We start from the raw sequence: 20,190 nt of genomic DNA on the forward strand, positions 1-20,190 counted from the left end.
GAAAACATAACTAGATGTTGAAAGGTGGGGAGAAGAAGGTGGACCAGTTAGGAAACCTTGGGACCCAAGGAATGACATGGTGGTCAATGGAGGCCCAGTGGGAAACCTAGATGTCCACTTCCACCTGGTGGTAACAGGCAAGACCCCCCTTCACCTGCTGGTCTTGTATCAGAGGAGGCCTGCTAAAATAGAAGACTTAAGTAACGTCAGATTTCATATCAAAATACTCAAGATGTCCAGGGTACAACTGAAACTCAGTCATCACACCAAGAACCAGGAAAATCTAAACTTGGACAAGAAAAGACAATCAACAGATGCCAGCACCAACACAATTATTGTGTTGATGTAAAATTGTAAAGATTATCCAACAAGAATTTTAGAGTAATCATCATAAAAATGTTTCTATAAGCAATTACAATCATCCTTGAAATAAACTAAAAAATAGAAAGTTTCAGCAAAGAAATAGAAAATATTAAAGAAGAACCAAATGAACACTTTAGAACTATACAAGAGACAAAATAGAAAACTCAATGGATGAGCTCAGTAGCAGAATAGACAGAAGACAAAAACCAGTGACCCTGAAGATAGAACAACAGAAATGATCCAATCCGGAGAACAGAGAGAACACAGACTGAGTAAAAATGAGGGAATTCCCCAGTGGTCCAGTGGTTAGGACTCCGTGCTCTCACTGCCTCACTGTTGGGGTCCCGGGTTCAACCCCTGGTCAGGGAACTAAGATCCTACAAGCCACATGGCCAAAAAAAAAAAGAACCAGTCCTGAAGGACCTGTGGAACTACAGCAAAAGATCTAACATTTGTGTCATTGCAGTCCCAAGATAGGAGAAAGAGAATGGAGCTAAAAAATTATTCCCAAATTTGCCAAAAGACATACACCCACAGATCCAAGAAGCAGGGTGATCCTCAAACAGAATCAACCCAAAGAAATCCATTCCAAGATGATTATAATCAACCTCAGAAAAACAAAGAAAAAAAATCTTGAGATCAGCAAAAGGGAGAAGACAACTTACCTAGAGGATTAAGACAATTCAAATACTATGGATTTCTCATCAGAAACAATGGAGGCCAGAGAAAGCAACACATTTTTCATATGCTTAAAAGAAAAGAACTGTCAATTTTAAATTCTGTATTTCGCAAAATTACCTTTCAGGAATAAAGGGGAAATAAAGACATTTTCAGATGAAGGAAAACTTAGAGAATTTGTCACCAGCAGACCTCCTAGATAAGGGAGATCCTGAAAAAGAAAGGAAGTGATTAAAGAAGGAATTTTGGAAATTCAGGAAGGAAGAAACAAAAATATGGGTAAATACAATACATTCTTCTCTTCTTGGGTTTTCTAAATTACATTTGAGAGTTGAAGTCAAAAGTTTAACATGTGTGATTTCATTCTCAACATATCTACACATACATTATAAATATGTAAGGTAATTATATTATGAACAGAGGAGTGTAAAGGACTTCAAGGACTTCAAACTGGTCTGAATCTTGATAGCAGTGGTGGTTACACAAATTTACACATATGATAAAATGGCATAGAACTATCTGATATGATACACATATCAAAAACACAAGAAATAACAAGAGCTGGCAAGGATGTGGAGAAAAGGGAACACTTGTACGCTGTTGGTGGGAATATAAATTGGTGCAGCCACTATGGGAAAAGGATGCAGATTCCTCAAAAAGACTAAAAATAGAACTACCATAAGATCCAGTAATCCCACTTCTGGGTATGTATCCAAAGGAAATGAAATCACTCTCTCAAAGAGATATCTGCACCCACATGTTGACTGCAGCATTATTCACAATAGCCATGATAAAGAAACAACCAAAGTGTCTGTCAATGGATGAATGAATAAAGAAAACACACACATATATATATATATATACACACACACATACACACACACACACAATGGAATATTACTCAGCTATAATACAGAAGGAAATCCTACCATCTGCAACACATGGATGAACCTTGAGGGCATTACATTAAGCGAAATAAGGCAGACAGAGAATGACAAATGCCATGGGATATCACTTATATGTGGACTCTAGAAAAACGTGTGGAAAAAGAGAGTACACTGGTGGTTGCCAAGGGATGGAGGGTGGGAGAAATGGGAAGATGTTGGTCAAAGGATGCAAACTTCCAGTTACAAGGGGTACGTTCTGGAGATCTAATGCATGGAGGCTCTAGTTAACAATACTGTATTGTATACTTGGAAGTTGCAAAGAGAGGAGTTCTTCAATGTTCTCATCACACACACACACACATACACACACACACATAGTAACTATGTGAGGTGATTGATGTGCTAACTAACCTTATCGTGGCAGTCATTTCACAACATAGACATATATCAAATCATCACCTTGAACACCTTAAATTTACAAAATGTTACATGCCAATTATATCTGAACGAAGCTGGGGGTGGGGGAAGAACTACACACACACGCACTGTTCCAATATCAATACCAATCTCCTGCTTTTGATATTATATTATAGTTACATAATTTGTAATCATTGGAGGAAACTGGGTGAGGATACACAGGACCTCTCTGTATTATCTTTGCAAGTTTCTACATTATCTTTTGCAAGAACTGTGGCAATAGCTTTCTAACTGATCTCCCTGTTCCAATCCATTCTCCTTCAACTTTTCTAAGGCTTACTTCTGTTTCTGTCTCTTGAATATTGCCCAGATGAAATGCCATCTCCTACATCTCCCTGGTCACTCTTGTGAGGACTCAAGCCACATGTTTTGTGCCATATCAAGCACAGTTATCTGGCATTCAGTAAATTAATAAGCTGCATAGCTGTCTTCCTATTATATAGTTATTTGGGTAAAAGTCTTCTCTACCATGTCAGCTGCTGGAGGGTAAAAATCTTATCTTATACATCTTTATCACTAAAGTGACAATAATTATGGTACACACAGAAGGAGCACAGGGGTGTTTGTTGAATGAACACATGATCAATGTATTTTATTGGATGTGCCATAGGAAGGGAGGAAATTTATAGACAGACTCTTGTTTTGATGAGCTTGATGTCCATCAGCTACTTTATAACCAAAATTTTAAGATTTAAAACTGTTCTCAGTATGTACATGCTGGCTATGGTATGATAAAGTCAGTGTGGACATAAGGGGAAATGAGAATGAGGCTTGGAAGAAGTTTATTATTATTTCAGTAAAATAAGATTTTTTTTTACTTTTGTAATTTTTTAATTTTTATTTTATATTGGACCAAAGTTGATTTACAATGTTGTGTTTCTTTCAGGTATACAGCAAAGTGATTCAGTTATACATGTATATATGTATATATATATCTGTTCTTCTTCAAATTCTTCCCCCATTTAGGTTATTATAGAATACTGAGCAGAGTTCCCTTTGCTATACAGTAGGTCCTTGTTGTTCATCTATTTTAAATATAGTGGTGTGTATAGGTCAATCCCGAACTACCAATTTATCCCTCCCCCCGGACCTTTCCCATAAGTTTTTCTTTTCTTTTTTGTTTTTTTGGCCAAGCCACACAGCTTGTGGGATCTTAGTTCCCCAACCAGGGATCGAACCCGGGCCCTCGGCAGTGATAGAACGGAGTCCTAACCACTGGACCCCGAGGGAATTCCCCATAAGTTTGTTTTCTAAGTCTGTAAGTCTGTTCTATTTTGTAAATTCATTTATATCATTTTTTTTATTCCACATATAAGCAAGGTCGTATGATATTTGTCTTTCTCTGTCTGACTTACTTCACTTAGTAATGACTCTATATGGGTACAAAGTTTCTGTTTGAGAGGATGAAATTGTCCTGGAAATGGAGATAATGGTTGTACAACACTGCAGATGTAAACACTACCACAGATTGTATACACCCCTGAATTGTATACTTAAAATGGTTAAAATAATCAGTTTTATGTTATGTAAATTTTACCACAATAAAAAATGACTCTAGAAGGACTCTCTTTTCCTAGGATTATCAGATTTAGTCTTCTAGAAACTATGAAATTGATCTAGGGTAGGGACAAGGAATGCTGCAGCACTGCTTAACATGGAAATTGATTCAATTTCTCTGTACATTTTATTCCCTCAGCATTTAGCGTTTTAAGTAGATTTATTTTTTTAGCTGAAACACCAGAAAGTAAACATTCTCATTCACCTCTCTCCCCTCCCCCCAAAACAAAGATGTTTGGTGCCATCTGGTGATGAGGTGGAAAGATTGGATTTCCAGAGGGATTAGTCCAGACTGTTTAAAGTAGGAAGTTAACACAGAGGTTTTTAACCTGCAGTGACAAATGGCTCTGGGCTAGGATCAAGTTCTACAAATAGGTTAAGCCTTTTTTCTTCCTAGGAATAAAACTGACCTGTCAAGTCCTAAAATTAGACTGCTAATCACCTGGCCTATTTTTCCACCGTTATTTGAAAAGAAGAAAAAAAAAACAAAACCTTTTTTTTTTTTGGCCAGACCTCAGTCATTCTTATCCACCTAATTAACAAATTAAGCACACAATTTTTTTTAAGCAATTTTTTTTTTCAAATTGCGGTTTTTTTTCTTTTTATAAAAAAATTAATTAATTTATTTATTTATTTTTATGGCTGTGTTGGGTCTTCGTTTTCTGTGCGAGGGCTTTCTCCAGTTGCGGCAAGCGGGGGCCACTCTTCATCGCGGTGCGCGGGCCTCTCACTATCGCGGCCTCTCTTGTTGCGGAGCACAGGCTCCAGACGCGCAGGCTCAGTAGTTGTGGCTCACGGGCCCAGCTGCTCCGCGGCATGTGGGATCTTCCCAGACCAGGGCTCGAACCCGTGTCCCCTGCATTGGCAGGCAGATTCTCAACCACTGCACCACCAGGGAAGCCCCACAATTTTCAATAGGAGCTTTTTCTGATAAATTATATTCTTTAAACATGTTTATGATTTCTTATACCAAAAAGAACAATTGCATTAGGAAACAAATATCTAAGTAAATAGAGTCCCAGAAAACTTGGACTGCAGCAGGCAACTCAATGTTCTCTTAAATCTTGTACATTTCAATTTTGTCAATAAACAGAAGTTTTTAATTGGGGATTAAGTGTGATATTATGTGAACTTTCCTAACAAATATTGTTGAGTTTGTTAAAGAGAATCCTTGGCAAACCTGATCAAGCACTCCATTTTTCCAGTAGTGCCTGGCCTTACAGATGTTCTAATACCACAGCAGAACAATCAGCCTCCTCAAGGAACCTCAAGTTTGAGAGGCAGCCAAAGCTCCATATTTCTCTACGCCTTTTTAGATAAGAGAAGCTTTCCTATCATTCCTACCATTTGATTTTGTTCACTTGATTCATTTCCCTGTAAAGTGAAAGTCTTCACAATTCTCTGGGCAAAAATGTCTATGAGAGCTGGAAGGACACTTGACACTTAATTTGATCAAAGAGACACCGAACAACAATAATAGTTCTTTTATTTTATTTACATCCTATTTGTCCCAGAATGGATTTAAGGTAGTCGCAGTAATAATAGAACTGCCATTTACTAAGTACTCACTATGTTTCAGTGGCGAACTGGGCATTTTTATGTGGACGTTAAAGAGCACAGAGTCTGAGGCCACACCTAGTTCAAATCCCAGTTCCACTACTTACGAGCTCTGTGACCTCCCACAAGGTCCTTGTCTCTTTGCCTCTCTATCTGAAAAATCGGGGGAATTATGGTTCCCATCTCTCAGGGTTATGGTAAAGTTTAATTGAAATACTATAGCTAATTTAACACAAGGTCTGACACGTAGAAGGCTCTAAGTAAAGGTAATTTTTAATTTAGAAAGTACTCAGTAAAGGTGATTATTAATTTAATCTTCGTAACTTCAAAACATACAGTGTTCTTCAGTAGAACACAGGCTTAGCGAGACTAAGCAATCTGCCCTAAATAGGCAAGGATGGAATCCACAGTTGTCTGCCCACAAAGCCCATGATTCTTTCCTCACTCCTTCGATTCTATTGATTCTGTTAATTTTATTGTAATAGCAGTGCTCATAAAAACTGTATTATTGGAGGCGAAAAAACACACCCTAACATGGGCTCATTAGCTTTCCTTTAGCTTTCTTTTCCAGGAATTCTCTTCTTCTTCTGCCTTTGGTGAAGCAAAGACTCTGATGGCTGAATCACAAAATTGCCAAAACTGGGATTGGTCTGGCTGAGAGAGGGAAAAGCTGCAGGTTCAGGAAGGGGACCCAGGCCTCAAATGCCTACACCAACTGCCCAAGCTCAATGTATTCTCAGACCTCATCAGCCCAAAGACGGACAGAACGGGGTGTTCCATGTGGCCACTGGCTTGAATGACGCTCCACCAAACTGGAGCTCTGTAGGCACACACCAGTGACAGCTGCAAACTGCTAGTGCCACTCAGGGCATTTTATGACATGATATCATCCAACAATGACGACACAAGAGATAGATGACTGCTGCCCCTGAAAGGACACTGCCAAGCCTGGAACATTTACTCATGTCCATCTTCCCCATCCTTATCACCTTCTCTAATTGAGCTTACTTTTTTGTGCATACCTTGTATATGTCATGTTGCACTTTTTCTTTATATAGATGGATGGCCTGGGCAAGATTTCTTTCTTTTCGTCCTCTTCCCCCTCCTCCGCATCCTTCTCCTCTTCCTCTTCTTTTATCATCATCATCATCATCACCATCATCATCATCTGGTTTTCCCATGCCTCCCTGAGCTCACCATTTCTACTTGGAAGTTACTCTGAATATTCCCTAAATCTTCCTTAAAAAATAATTTTCCATTCAACAAGGAAGACTGCAAATCCACGTCTGCTACTCTTACTGTTCGGAGCAGGCTGTCCAATCCTTTTTTTTTTTTTTTTTTTTAATGACACCTGTTGCCTGATAAAAATGTATTTTCCTAGCTAGTACATGATTCCCCCCACTTCTCTCATGCTACCTGAAACCCCCATTTTATTTTTATAGCTTTGGCTGTCACCTTTGTGAATTACAAACCCAGCTTCATGAGACACCACTGCCGCTGGGAATTCATTTCAAACTGATATTTTTGGTGTGACCACATGTGGCCCTATTTGTTCACTGAAACCTGCAGGAATGGGAATGTGGGCATTTTAAAATCTCACCAGGCTTTCATCTCTGGTGCTGGGCTGTCCCTTTGCTGACACGGACCATTATTTTCCCCTCACTCACTCAGCCTCTCCGATTTCCTTTCCACAACCCTACACATTTCTCATCAGCTTGTTGTGAGCTCTGACACATCCCAAGTAAGTTATTTATTTTGACAGTTGTGTGTGTAATACATCTAATGTGGGGTGAACCTATGAGTCAGATAACCGTTTATTTTAGTCCTGGGAAACAACTTCATTATCATGTGAAATGTACTTTCAACACTCAATCCTACCGAGTAATGAATGATATTGTGTAACACGTTTGCGGCAATTACCTTTGGAAATGAAGACTCCCTCTGGTGCTATTGCTAGAATGTGAGGTGAGACCCTTTTTCTTGCCCAGGGTTTCTGTTCAAGACCAGCAAGCATGCAGTGCAAGCACAGAACATCTGCGGACGGGGAATGACCTGTCACCCTGCTGCCCGGCGGCTCTACAGTCCTCACCCACTTTGGACTCAGCCTTGCCCTAGACTTGGAGACCAATCCTGACCCTGGTTAGAGGGAATTTAAGGATCCTTAGACCAGGAGCCCCACTACTTTTCACTGGTCAGACTTTATTTGGTTCCACTGTGGCTGTAAATGCTTATTCACATAACTGGACCATCCACGTGTCCATGGTAAAGAGTTCTGTGTCTCCTTTCTGCTGCCTGTTCCAATGAGCAGCATGTAGGTGCCTCCATGCACCCAGTTTCCAAGTGCTGGCTCTTTCTTGTGGGTATATTTGTTATTCCTTCAGAGAACCCTTGAGGGTCCCTCCCTGTGGGAGACGCTTGTATGACCCGGCTTACTCCTTTACCCCACGGCCCCTAAATATGGTTTGGCCCTCTGCCCCCATGCAAGTCCAGTCCCAGCCACCTACACCTCTGGGCAGCCAGAGGGTTCCCAGCAAGATAGCCAGCCTTACCGGCGTCAGGGCTTCTCGCTGTACTGGATGTTGCGGATACCACCCCCGCCTTCCTAGACTCTCCATCTCTCAAGTCCATTCTCTCTCTTCCACACCTTTCTCTGTACCCCTGCAACATCACACACAGCAACTTGTAAATGGGGTAGCGTTGCCCATCCCTTACTTGTGGGATGAATTTCTTAGACACTCCTGAGTGCAGAGGGTTAGCACTTAGTGAATTCTACTCGAGAGCGGAGAGAATTCAGCTTTCTCCAAAGGACAATCTCTTCTCCCCATCTCCAGCCTTTTTTTATAGTCAAGGGATGAGGGGCTGCAGGGATGGCCTCTCTGTATAAGAGCTGCAGTAAGGTGGCGGTCAGGCCTTCCCTGGATTCAGAATGTGTAGCACTTTGTGCCTTACTGTTCATCTGTGGATGAATATCAGCAATTCCAGGGAAAAAGGAAAAGATCCCAATCAGCATTTTACACTCTCATCTTATAATAATTATTTATTGAATGCCTACCATGTTCCAAGAGTGTTATTTAAACCTCACTACAATTCTGTAGTATTTCACCTATTTTAGGAATGAAGACACAGATTCTTTGAGATAACTGAACGTGTCCTAGGTCAAACAGCTAATAGAGGATATATTTTCATTAATTCTTTCAATATCCATTTGAGCGGGTAATATGTTCTTAGAAATATTCTGGGTGCTGATGATACAACAGAAACACAAACAGTGTCCCTTGCGTCTTCTTCCCCCATTATTATGTAAACTGTTCCAAGGGAGGGTGTCTGTCTCAACCTCCATAACCCCAGTGACTACCAAAATGCATACACTAAGAGCTCAATAATCACTTGCAAATTGAACCAGTCACTCTCTAATCAACCCCAGGATCATTCTCAACCAGTAACCACTTTGCTCTGCAGGGTACACTTGGCCATGTCTGGAGACATTTTTGTTTGTCATGACTGGCATCTATTGGGCAGAAGCCAGGGATGCTACAAAATATTGTAAAATGCACAGGACACCTCTGACGAACACATACTCACCCTCTCAGCAAAGAATTATCCAGACTCAAATGTCAATAGTTCCAAAAGTGAGAAGCCCGGCTCTACTGGCCCTTTCCATTCTATGGCCTGCTAGCCACCAGCTAATCCCTGCTTTAGCCAGTTATATAGTTCTTACAATGGATCCATTACCAGTTGTGTGAGAGTAAAGACCAGAAAACTACAGTAACTTGATAATTATGTTCCCATCTGAGCCACAACTAACCCAACCAATAAATGCAATCCTCTAGTGAACTTCCTTTTCTGAAGCTGCGACTTTTCTATTTTCCATGCAGTTTTATTTCTTAAAATTTAGTCATGGTCTTGACTACACCAGAATTTATTGATGAATAGAGTCGATATCAATTGATATGACGGCTAAGCTTCTGAAAATCCTCCTTTTCTTGGATTATTCCCAATACACAGAGGTGGGCTCCCAATGGCTGTATCCACCTCTTAGCCATAGTTGGCAGACATCTGAACTAATCTGAGCCTTTCCTGCATTTTCAACCTTGATTAGAGAAACACAGAGTCTGGAGGTCTTGGAAACTGAGCTCAGAGGCTCAAGGAACTGCCCATGTATTGGACTCTCCAGAAGCGAGACCTTCAGCTTATCTTCAGTTCTACAAGCATTCCTAATCATTCCAATCCCCGCACTTTTGGCTTAAGTAATCAAAATCTATTCCTCTTGCTTGTCACCAAAACAACAGTAAATAATATAAAACACAACAGTACACCATGACCTACTTTCAGAAAAGACCTAGAGCAGTTTATAAGAAAAGCATTGGCATAATTAGACCAAAAGCTACTAACAGAAAGTAAAAGACAGGGACTTGCCTGGTGGCGCAGTGGTTGAGACTCTGAGCTCCCAATGCAGGGGCCCAGGTTCGATCCCTGGTCAGGGAACTAGATCCCACGTGCATGCTGCAACTAAGAGTTCCCATGCCGCAACTAAGGAGCCGGTGAGCCACAACTAAGAAGCCTGCCACCCTCAACTAAGGAGCATATGTGCCGCAACTAAGACCCAGAGCAACTAACTAACTAAATAAATAGAAAGTAAAAGATAAAAAACAATAAATTTGAAAGTAAGCAAATCATTTCTTTGTTTCCTCCTTCTCCACAAACACCACCCCCCTCCCCCCAAGAAACACACACATGATCTCCACCTTCTCTTTTCCCTCCTGAGTCAAATAATATGACAATACTATGTTCTAGGTCACTAGTGTTCAACAGTTAGCGCACTATAATACACTTGAGTATTCTGTGAATCTCCATCCTCCATCTCCCCTTCCCAGGACATTCTGATTCAATAGTACCAGTGAAAGGTCATCCATAATTTTCAAGAGCTGCTCAGATGATTTTTACATGCAGCCAGGATGAAGAGTCATTGTAGGCTAGTATGTTTTGCAGACTCATGCATTCTAAGGACCCAGTGAAATCTAAGGACTCTCCAGAGAAATGTACATGTATCTTTTATTCTGTTTTTAATATCAGGAAGTACACAAATGGTGTCAAGCCCATCCACAAATGCTTGGTTAAGAACCCTGTTTCTATACACTGTTAGGCAATGGAGGTGGAGTGGTAAGAAGACATTAAAAATAAAACTGGGTCCCTGCCCTAGAACAGCTCACTTTAGTAAAAGTCACGAGCTAAGAACCAATAATTTTTCTCAGGCCCACTCAATATCTTTCAGCTTTCTTCTAACTATACTACAGTCTTCCAGATCTTTCTCTCATGCTAAGTATAAATAACAGTTTTACCTATCTTAGAAATGACTACAGTTTAGAGGGGATCCCACTTTTCAGCTGTGAGTTCTTTTTGTGCTTAATAATTTTTTAAACTATGTGTATGTTTACTCATTTATTTATCACTGGGTTAACATATGTGAATTGCCTACTCATTTCCAAGAACTTGCTTTATAAGAGTGCTTAGGTATGCTGCATTTGTATAAACTCCTGGCAGGTAGCGTTTGTCGAACAAACGCCTCAGGCAGCGAATCTGATAAACTCTTGATAAGCTGGGATAAGTCTTCTGATTCTTAGTGCAAGTTCCACCTCCAAGGTAAAGGTCAGTGTGGCAACTGGACACTCACTGGCCCTGAAACCTTGGGTATCTCTGATGTAATGGAAATAGCACAAGATGAAAAGTCAGAGCACCCGGGTTCCAGGTCCAGCTCAGTCTTTTCCCAGTTGCATGAATTCTGAACGAGCTTCCTAACGGCTTCATTAGGCAATGACAAAGATCACCTCCCAATGAGTGATCCTCAGACTCAATGAGACTGAAAATAAATGAAAAAGTCTTTTATCAATTATAAATTACTATACGAATGGTACTATTGAGGGCAACCTGGCATAAAGGAAAGAGCATGGGTTTGACGTTAGACAAGCCTGGTTTCAAATCTGATGTCTGTCATTTAATAACAATCTGATCCTAGGGAAGTCACCTAACCTCTGTGAGCCTGATTTTTTCTTCTGTAAAATGGAATTGCTTATGTTATAAGACTATTGTGAGGATTATATGTAAAATGCTTAGCACAGAGTTTGTCTCATAGTAGGCACTCAAAATATATTAGTTCTTACTATAACTATTAATTGCTAATATTAGTTCTTTAGTAGTTGAGATGGGTTTATATCAATCTAGTTATATTCACTTGGCCCACGTCTCAAGGATACGTGTCACATGGAACATATTTACAAAGAATGATCAGTTAGGTGAGTGAGCCCTTGGTCACCCTGAAATTGGCCCAGGAAATTTAACACTCATCCTGGCCTCATTAGTTCAGGGATCAAATGATGCACTTGACTTTGGAGTGACTTCTGCTGGGCCTAATGTAGTCAAAACAAAAGATAAAGAAGAGTGGAAAGGTTACTGGCCTAATAAAGTTTGTTTCCTTACAAAGAGGCCCACTTGAAGACTAATTTAAAATAGTGATATTATGGTATCTTTTTATATAACTTTAAACAATTCTTAGAGCTTAAGTGGTCATAAAAACTCCATTTCAAAAAATAATTGTATTTTTTTTTTAATAGCGGCTTGTGGTTTTAGAGAGCTGCTTATCCTCTCCTCCAAAAGGGTTTAAAACCTAATGTCAAAACAACTGGCAATTACCTTGGACACTGATGTCAATCCCTCAGGCAATGAAACTTCTAATATTCCATTAGGAAATAAAGATCACCGCGACATCTGACCACTTGTATCTTAGAATTGTTCCGAAACCTGAATTTTAGTAACAAGCATGAATCCATGATAAACATGTTGTACAGCTGAAGCAGAGCTCTGAGGACGCATTTAAACAACTGCCCTTGGTGCTGCTAACCTTTCAGGACTGCTGGGGCAAAAGCATTCACTGATCACCAACTGTGTACTCAGCCACTGTGACCACCCTGCGGAAAATAATGAAAAGATGTACACGGGCCATGGCTTCAGGGTTTTAGGGTCTAAGTTTTTAACTGAAGTACAGCTAAATGAACTTCCTGAAACCCGACATAAGGCAGGAATTGACGGACCACATAAGGCACTGTGAGCCTGAATTTATTTGTAAACATCTAGGTTTACTTGAAAGCTCATTTAGTGCCTCCTTCACTGAAAGCCTTACAACCATTCACCCTCTAAGAAAGGAATGGTTTCATCACAAAACATGGTGCTGAAGTTGACCTTAAGAGCAATGTCAATCTCTTAGAGAGACAGAATAGGAAGATGCCCACTTCGATGAAGACAGAAAAACGTACACACTTCCAAACATTTTTTTTCCTAACCACCTCATGGTGCCTGACACTATAACCACTGAGTTACTTCCTTCAAACTCAACTTTTTCTACACGATGACTGACACACATAGTGCAACCCATTTATGCTCTTCATCCAACCTGAGAGATCCCTTTGCCTGTTATTTGGCAAAGAATGGAACCCTTCAGTGGAATTATCAATGGGACAAGCTAGAATTTTTCATGCTGGTTGGGAAGGGCAGGTGTAAGTACTAAGTTTCAGAAGATCTTGAGGGCAGAGGACGTTTGGGGACAGGCACTGAGGACAAGCCACACCTTTCTCATAGGTGGGCAGACGCTGCTGGAGACATCAGCCACCTAGGGCCAGCAAATGGAACGCATCCTCATTCACAACTCTGCAGAAGACACTGATTCTCAATCAGAGAGCTCTTTCCAGCTAAATCCAGATGGAGTTTCAAAACCCCTTCTCCACCCACCCAGGAGGTCACTGCAATCCATCTGAACTGATAAGAGGGGAGAACGCCAGTTGTCTTCCAAGATCCTCTTCTTCTCTTTCTCCTTCAGCTAGCTTTCTCAAGAAAAATAGTATCTTTCCTGTTTGAAAAACATTCTGAGAAGAAAATGGAATAGAAACTGGAGGATGTTTCTATCTTTAAGGACTCTGGTAAATGATTTGTTTTTAGAAATTTCTTCCTGGGATTTCTATCATTTTCCTCCCAGCTTACCTCTCCTGTGTCCATTTTGGAGAAAAGCACCTTGTTTATCTCTGGGAGACAGTAATGCAGAAACTGTAACTGAGCAGACTTCCCCTTGAGGATCAAAATATTTGTGTTAAATGAAATGAGAAATCTGCTAAGTGGCGGTATGAATCCCCCAGGGAAGGATATTTTGTAAATTTGAAAAATTCCTACTGAAATTCTTCTCTTGCCAAGTAAAGAGGAATGATTTCTATTAAAATTACTTCATGTCTGAATTACTCTCTGCCCCTCGGGAACATATAACATTACAGCTTTTATACTCAGTAATTTAGAAGGACAGGGGACACCTTATTTGAAAAGCACGCAGGCTTAACACGAAATGTTGGGTATTAGGTATTTTTACCACAAGAGTCTCCTTTTGACAATTTTGCATTTAAACTATTCAAATTAAAGCTCATTTGCAGACCTGGTTTCTGTGATTGTATAAGTCTTTGTAACTTGCTACCCTTATCTCACCATTCCCTGAAGCTGCAGAGAAAATTCTTTTCCTTGGTGTGCAAGAGTTGCACCTTCTATAGAAAACAGAACGGATGGTATCACATTCATAAAGCAGCTGACTGCTCTGAAGCCAGTAAAATAAGTAAATTTCATTAAAATATGTGTATATATGAATAGGTGAGCTCGGAGCAAAGGCTTTGGAAAGGAACAAGAGATGGGCAACAGGTATCAACCCGTGGACCAATTCTGATCAAGGATTATGGATCCCACAAGCACTGTGTTGAGAAAGCTTCTGAGGCCAAATTCAGGTTAAGAAAAAGAATGCCTTAAAAGACGAATATTCTGCCATGATCTCAGGTGGCCAAACACAACTGTCACCCCGATATGTGTTAAATATCAACAAAGGTGTTATCAAGAATTAGACTTGTTTTCTAATTTTCTACAGTAAATATATTTTGTTTTTACAATAAGATTACAACTATTTTACTATTTTTAATTGGAAAAATTGATTTGACCATAAATTTATCCCAAAGCTTAGGGGAAATAATTAAATTACTTTCTTTGTGTCCTGTTTAGAAAAAGCCATCTTTGTGACCAATGGAAAGAAGTTCCATTTCTATGTGCTAACAGTCAGTAATTCTTTGGATTACTAATTAATTATTAATTATTTGAGTTATCCTGAGGCATATTCGTAGGCTTCATCCAGGCAGAGTTCCTGATGTTATTGCTGCATTAATAGGCTTGGGAAAAATAGAAGCAGATGGACTATGGCTGCAACAGCAAAGCTGCAAGAGTATGAACACACTGAAACAAGAGCCAGACTGTTACTGATTTCTACAATGCTGTGAGCTCATGTTCTCTCTCTCTCTCCCTTTTTCACACACACACACACACACACACACACACACACACACACACACACACTCCTTACCCATCAAAAGGAGGAAACAGGAACATTTATCTCATGTCGCTTTGAGTCCAAGTGAACCAATGTATTTGAAATACAGACATACCAGTGCTGTTATTAGGAGTAGTAATTATACATATTCTTGATTTCTATATTAATGAAGGGAAATAGTAGTATTCAAAACATAGGTAATCTGAATTTATTTCCTCAGGTTTAGTAACTGATTTCTAATTGGCGTAGACTCAGCTATGCCTCTATGCAGCTACCATCAGAATCTATGTGGTTCGACAAGTCACAGCACAGGTGAAACAGAGCCCCAAGCAAGTTCAGTGATGGTTCTGGGTCACACTTACAATCAGTGTGGAAGGTGAACTGCAGAAAGGAAATTTCACCTACACGGGAGATACATTATTTAAAAAACAAACAAACCTTACCCTGAGACAGAAAATGTGCCATGGATCACCAATATATGTTTATCTAATATTGGGATGTCACCCAAATGAATAAATAACCTAGTTTATATGGTTTAAAAAAGAAAAGTAGCATACTATATTTGAACTTTCATATTCTCCTTCCTCCAATATTTGGATGTAAAATTAGAAAGAAAAATAAGAACACTTAATTTGGGGAAGACTTGGTCCTGAAGTAATATGTAAGAATAATAGTTATAATTTAGTGTACCCATATTTGGTTCCAATGTATTAAACATACCGCAGATTATCTTTATAGCAACCCCATGACGTAGTATCATCATTTCCACAGGTGTGGAAACTGAGGCTCGGAGACATCAAGTAATTCTTTAAATTCACTAAATAGCAGCTAGTTAAGGAGAGCCAAGACCTGAACCTCCAAAGCTCATGCTCTCTACGCTCTGTAATGGTAGCACATTAGTACTGGAGAGTTCATTAGAGTCGTTTTCCTCCTACTAAATTAGTTCACATGGTGGTAAAAGTGCACAGGATAAAAATTTTAAATTAGGCCAAAGGCACGCCATCAGACAGTGGCAAAGTCAGACCTAGAATCCAGTCTCCTGACTCCTACTTCTTTGGGCAGCCTTAGGCATGAGTCCACTCCACGCAGATCTGGTGTGCTTCTGGACTAACCTTTCTCTTCTAAAACGGTTTGTAGGTATGATGAAGTAGCAACCACTAAATAAATTCACAAGCTGAGCCCAGGAAGAGGCAGGGAGGGAGTTGTGGAGGCTATTGGAGAAGAAGCTACGAAACTCATAACTTCTGAGAAGGGTAAGAGATTGGAGGAGCGGGGGACCCCACGGTGACACAGCTCACCTCCGGAAATGGTCTGCTTCTAAGCAGAAGAAATCTCGGGTTTTGTAGAAAAGACATAAGAATTAGCTGAAATAGAATGGGGTGTCGGTGGTCTTGCCCATAACCTCGTGCAAGTCACTGGGGCCCTTTGTGCCTCCTTCAAATGGAGATCCTAATAGCCATCTGATTATATCACAGAATGACAGTAAGTAACAACCAATGCAATGACTATAAAGCAGTCTACCCACGGAGTATGCAATAGAAGTTATTAAAATTAATGATCTGAGCGGCTTGCAGGGGAGGTGCCTGCTCCAATTCAAGCCAAGTTCTTTCAAGTTGTACTTTTTTCTAAGAATTCTGCCTCAATTCGTGGAACTGGATTATTTAAATGAAATACACTTAATAAGTTCCCTTGGGCATCACTTGATACTTCTTTACTATTCTTTTTACCTTTTTCGCATTAGATTTAACACCTGGGTAATACCAAGTGCCATGGTTACCATAAATTATAGGAGGCTAAATAAATACTTGAGAGAGCAGGAGCGATCTGATTAAACTGCTGGAAAAGAAAGGTTGAGTACTATTTCCCACACCAAATAGACTTTCTTGCTTGAGCGTGCACTGCCAAGAGTGGATTTAGTTTTCATAGCCCCAGACATTTTCTAAATGGGTAAACTGCCAGCATGACCACTTCCATTTTTCTTTCTTGTTAAAGCCTCAACATATTTTTCATCCTTTGACTTCAATCCAAGCTGGTAAGTTACGGCCAAGAATTGAAGGCTTGATAATAAGGAGTTGAAGTCGTGGAACTCCACTGCACAATCTACCTGGAATGGGCAGGAATATATATATTGTAAATGTGGGCTTTAGGCACATGAGATTTATGATATGTCAAAAGTAGAGTCGTTCCTGATAAGTGGGCATGAATGGGGAAACTCAGCTGAGATGAATTAATAATAATTGTAGCAATGTCAGAAAATTTGGAATAAGCAAAAAAGACTACTGGGCGCCTCCAATGGAAAACTATGCCCTGTCTAGAGCAGTTAACTTCAATATTCCTGGTCTAGCAGTGACTCTGTTCTTTGGATTCCCCCTTTGAAACAGCTGTACTCATTTAATAATGAGTTAAGCAAAATCTTAAACACACATTCTGTTTATATCTGAGAGTCATGATTTTACCTTTTTAAAAATTATCCTTTCCCAGTTTTAATAACTAACATACAGTGAGTACTTACTGTGCTAAATTCTGTGCTACTGTGCTAAATTCAGCCATATATTAGTGCATTTCCCCTTTAAAAAGATGAATTAAGTGAGGTACCGAGAGGTCAAGTTACTTGCCCACCTAAGCAATAAGACTGAAATTCAGAGAGGTGCCCTCTGCCACCCAGAAAATGTACAGATGTCTAGTTAGTTCTCCTTCACCTCTGACTAGATGAGTTCATTATGCAGAATTCCTTGATTTATTTCCTTTTTGAGAACATAGTCTCCCAAAGCACATCCTGGTCCACATGCTGTCTGTAGTCTCAACAAATCCCACCTTTCTCTGGTCTCTGACAGCTGATAACAAAGATATCTTCTCAAAACGGACGTTCATTCAGTCCTAACTAGGGTTCCTCCGAGGAGGTCGAGAGCTGAAGAATGATGGGGAGAAGTAAGACTTCTGAGTTTAGGAGACGGAAAGGAGGAGGTAGCAACTGCAAAATGCAGATCGCTGAGGCCTTTGCTGAAACACAGTAGCACGATGGGCCAGGCAACAAGAGGGCATGCAATGGAATTTGGTGTTTGGGGACCTAGCATTGAATTCACAACTCTACTACTCTCCAGGCATTCCAGAAAAACATTCCTAGTGCCCCATGGTCCCTGGCTTCCATTCTCTCTGGAATTTAGCTCTCTGCTTTCAGGCTCAGATTCTTTAGTGATGTATGTACAATCTATTTACTAACCCAAACAGAAAAGTCCTATGAGGACTGATGAACCACAACGTCTGTGTAAGTCTGTTGACCTCCCTGGGCTCCAGTTTTCCCAGCCCCCCGCAAAAAAAAATCTGGAGTAGAGATGCCTTTCAGCTTTAAAATGGAACGATTTCTAAAATTATTCTTCATCACTGAGCAAAACATAATTCCAAATGTGAAATGAAACAGAAGCCCTTCTTGGGAATTCTAAAATAGGTACTTATTTGCTCCTTTGTTTATTAGTATATTTATTTAAAACATTTCATTCCAAAAGGGAGTTGAGCTGACTTACTGGACTGTAGAGCGGTAACCCACATGCTGTTGTCTGCAGAAGAGGGTCACTGTAAATAAAGTAAGGGGATTGTAGTAGGTAGGGCTGTTGTTTTCGTGTACAGAAACCCACTCTGCCATGTTAGGGTAATTAATGTTCTCATGGAATCCAAGAACAGAAGTGCCCCCTTGGTGCCATGAGTAGACAGGAACCAGGGACGGGAATGACCACAAGAACACTCACCTCCCAGCTCTGCCCCCTACTGGGCATCTGCATCACTCATTCCCATTACCAAGTACGGCCCATCACAGAAAAAGATATCTACTAACAGGGACCGCACATACATACCATCCAAAGAGGAAGCAACTTCTCTAAGACCCAACCTGAAGTTCCTGGGGAAGGAAGTGGCCAAGCTCGGATCAGAGACCATCTCTTGACCTATTGACTGTGGCCATGATGCAGGAAAGGTGCTCTGATTGAAACGTGTGCTCTCACCTTCCTCCAGTCAGCTATAACCTGTGGGTACAACCACACTATGCAAGAAATGGCCAACAGGGACCACACACCCACCCCAGACTGAGGTGAGAGGCAGGGAAAACTACCAGAAAAAGATTGGGGTAACAGTTGAAAACATGTCTGCCGTTAAGTCCCACAAAAGGAACCATTATTAAGTAATACAGTGCTCATAAAACTTTAAATTAAGTAATACCATAAACCTCATTAAAAACCCCAAGCTAGAAGTTTTATGCAGCCCCTCAGTCCACGGGGACATTTTGACACAAAAATATTGTATTCTTCCCTCTAATTAGTATCTTTCTTGCCTTCTCTTAGGGCCCTTCTATGTGGTCCCAAAAAAAGCCTTTGCACATTCCCAAAGAGTTCTTCATCTGTTTTCTCAGCATTTTTCTTTTGATTCTTGGACTTCATTTATTCCATAAAAGCACACTGGAACATCAATGCACATCCCTGTTTTGCAATCGTTTTGTCTGCACAATTAGGCATAATAATTAAAGTATCCTTTTTGTCTGAAAGGCAATTAAAGTACAACTTTGAAACATGTGACAATAATACTGAATAATGCTACATCTGTCAGTGAGGTCACTAAATGGGCAATAGATCTTAGAAAGCAAATGGTCTTTCCTTTGTAAACAGATTACTGCTAAGGTTACTTAAATGGCTGTAATAAGTCTCATACACCACTAGCTGCGTAGCAAGGTTTTCTAGCTTGCTGTGTTTCTATTCCTTTATCAGAAATGAACACTTTGCGGTAACTGGCACATGTCCATTGACGTACTGATGAAAAATGAGTCTAAAACCACTTGGAAATCAGCAGACAGCCAAGAAAAGAAAAAGCATTACAGATTTTAAAAAGTAATAATACTCTAAAGAAGGACTTAGGGACAGAATGAAAGATGATGCCTATTGAATACTGAATGATAAACTGAAAGACAACAATGGCAACTACAAAGGAGCCACTTAATGAATGCTGTAATCACTGACCAGCTGCAGTTCTGTAATAACATCAGCTTTCCTTCACTGCACACATCCGTCCCCTCCACTCCCCACTAAAAACAGCCTCCATGAGGGCAGGGCTATTGTCAGGTATGTTCATTATGTTATCCCCAGTACCTGGACCAGTGACTGACAACAAGTGACACTCAAAAACACTTTTTTTTTTACTGTCTGTTTTTTACTAAAGTATGATTGATATACAGAGAAGTACACATATCATAGGTATAAAACTCATTAAATTGTCACAATCTGAGCACATCTA

The sequence above is a fragment of the Eschrichtius robustus genome, chromosome 7 (assembly GCF_028021215.1).
Source record: "Eschrichtius robustus isolate mEscRob2 chromosome 7, mEscRob2.pri, whole genome shotgun sequence".
In the NCBI taxonomy this organism is placed as follows: Eukaryota; Metazoa; Chordata; class Mammalia; order Artiodactyla; family Eschrichtiidae; genus Eschrichtius; species Eschrichtius robustus.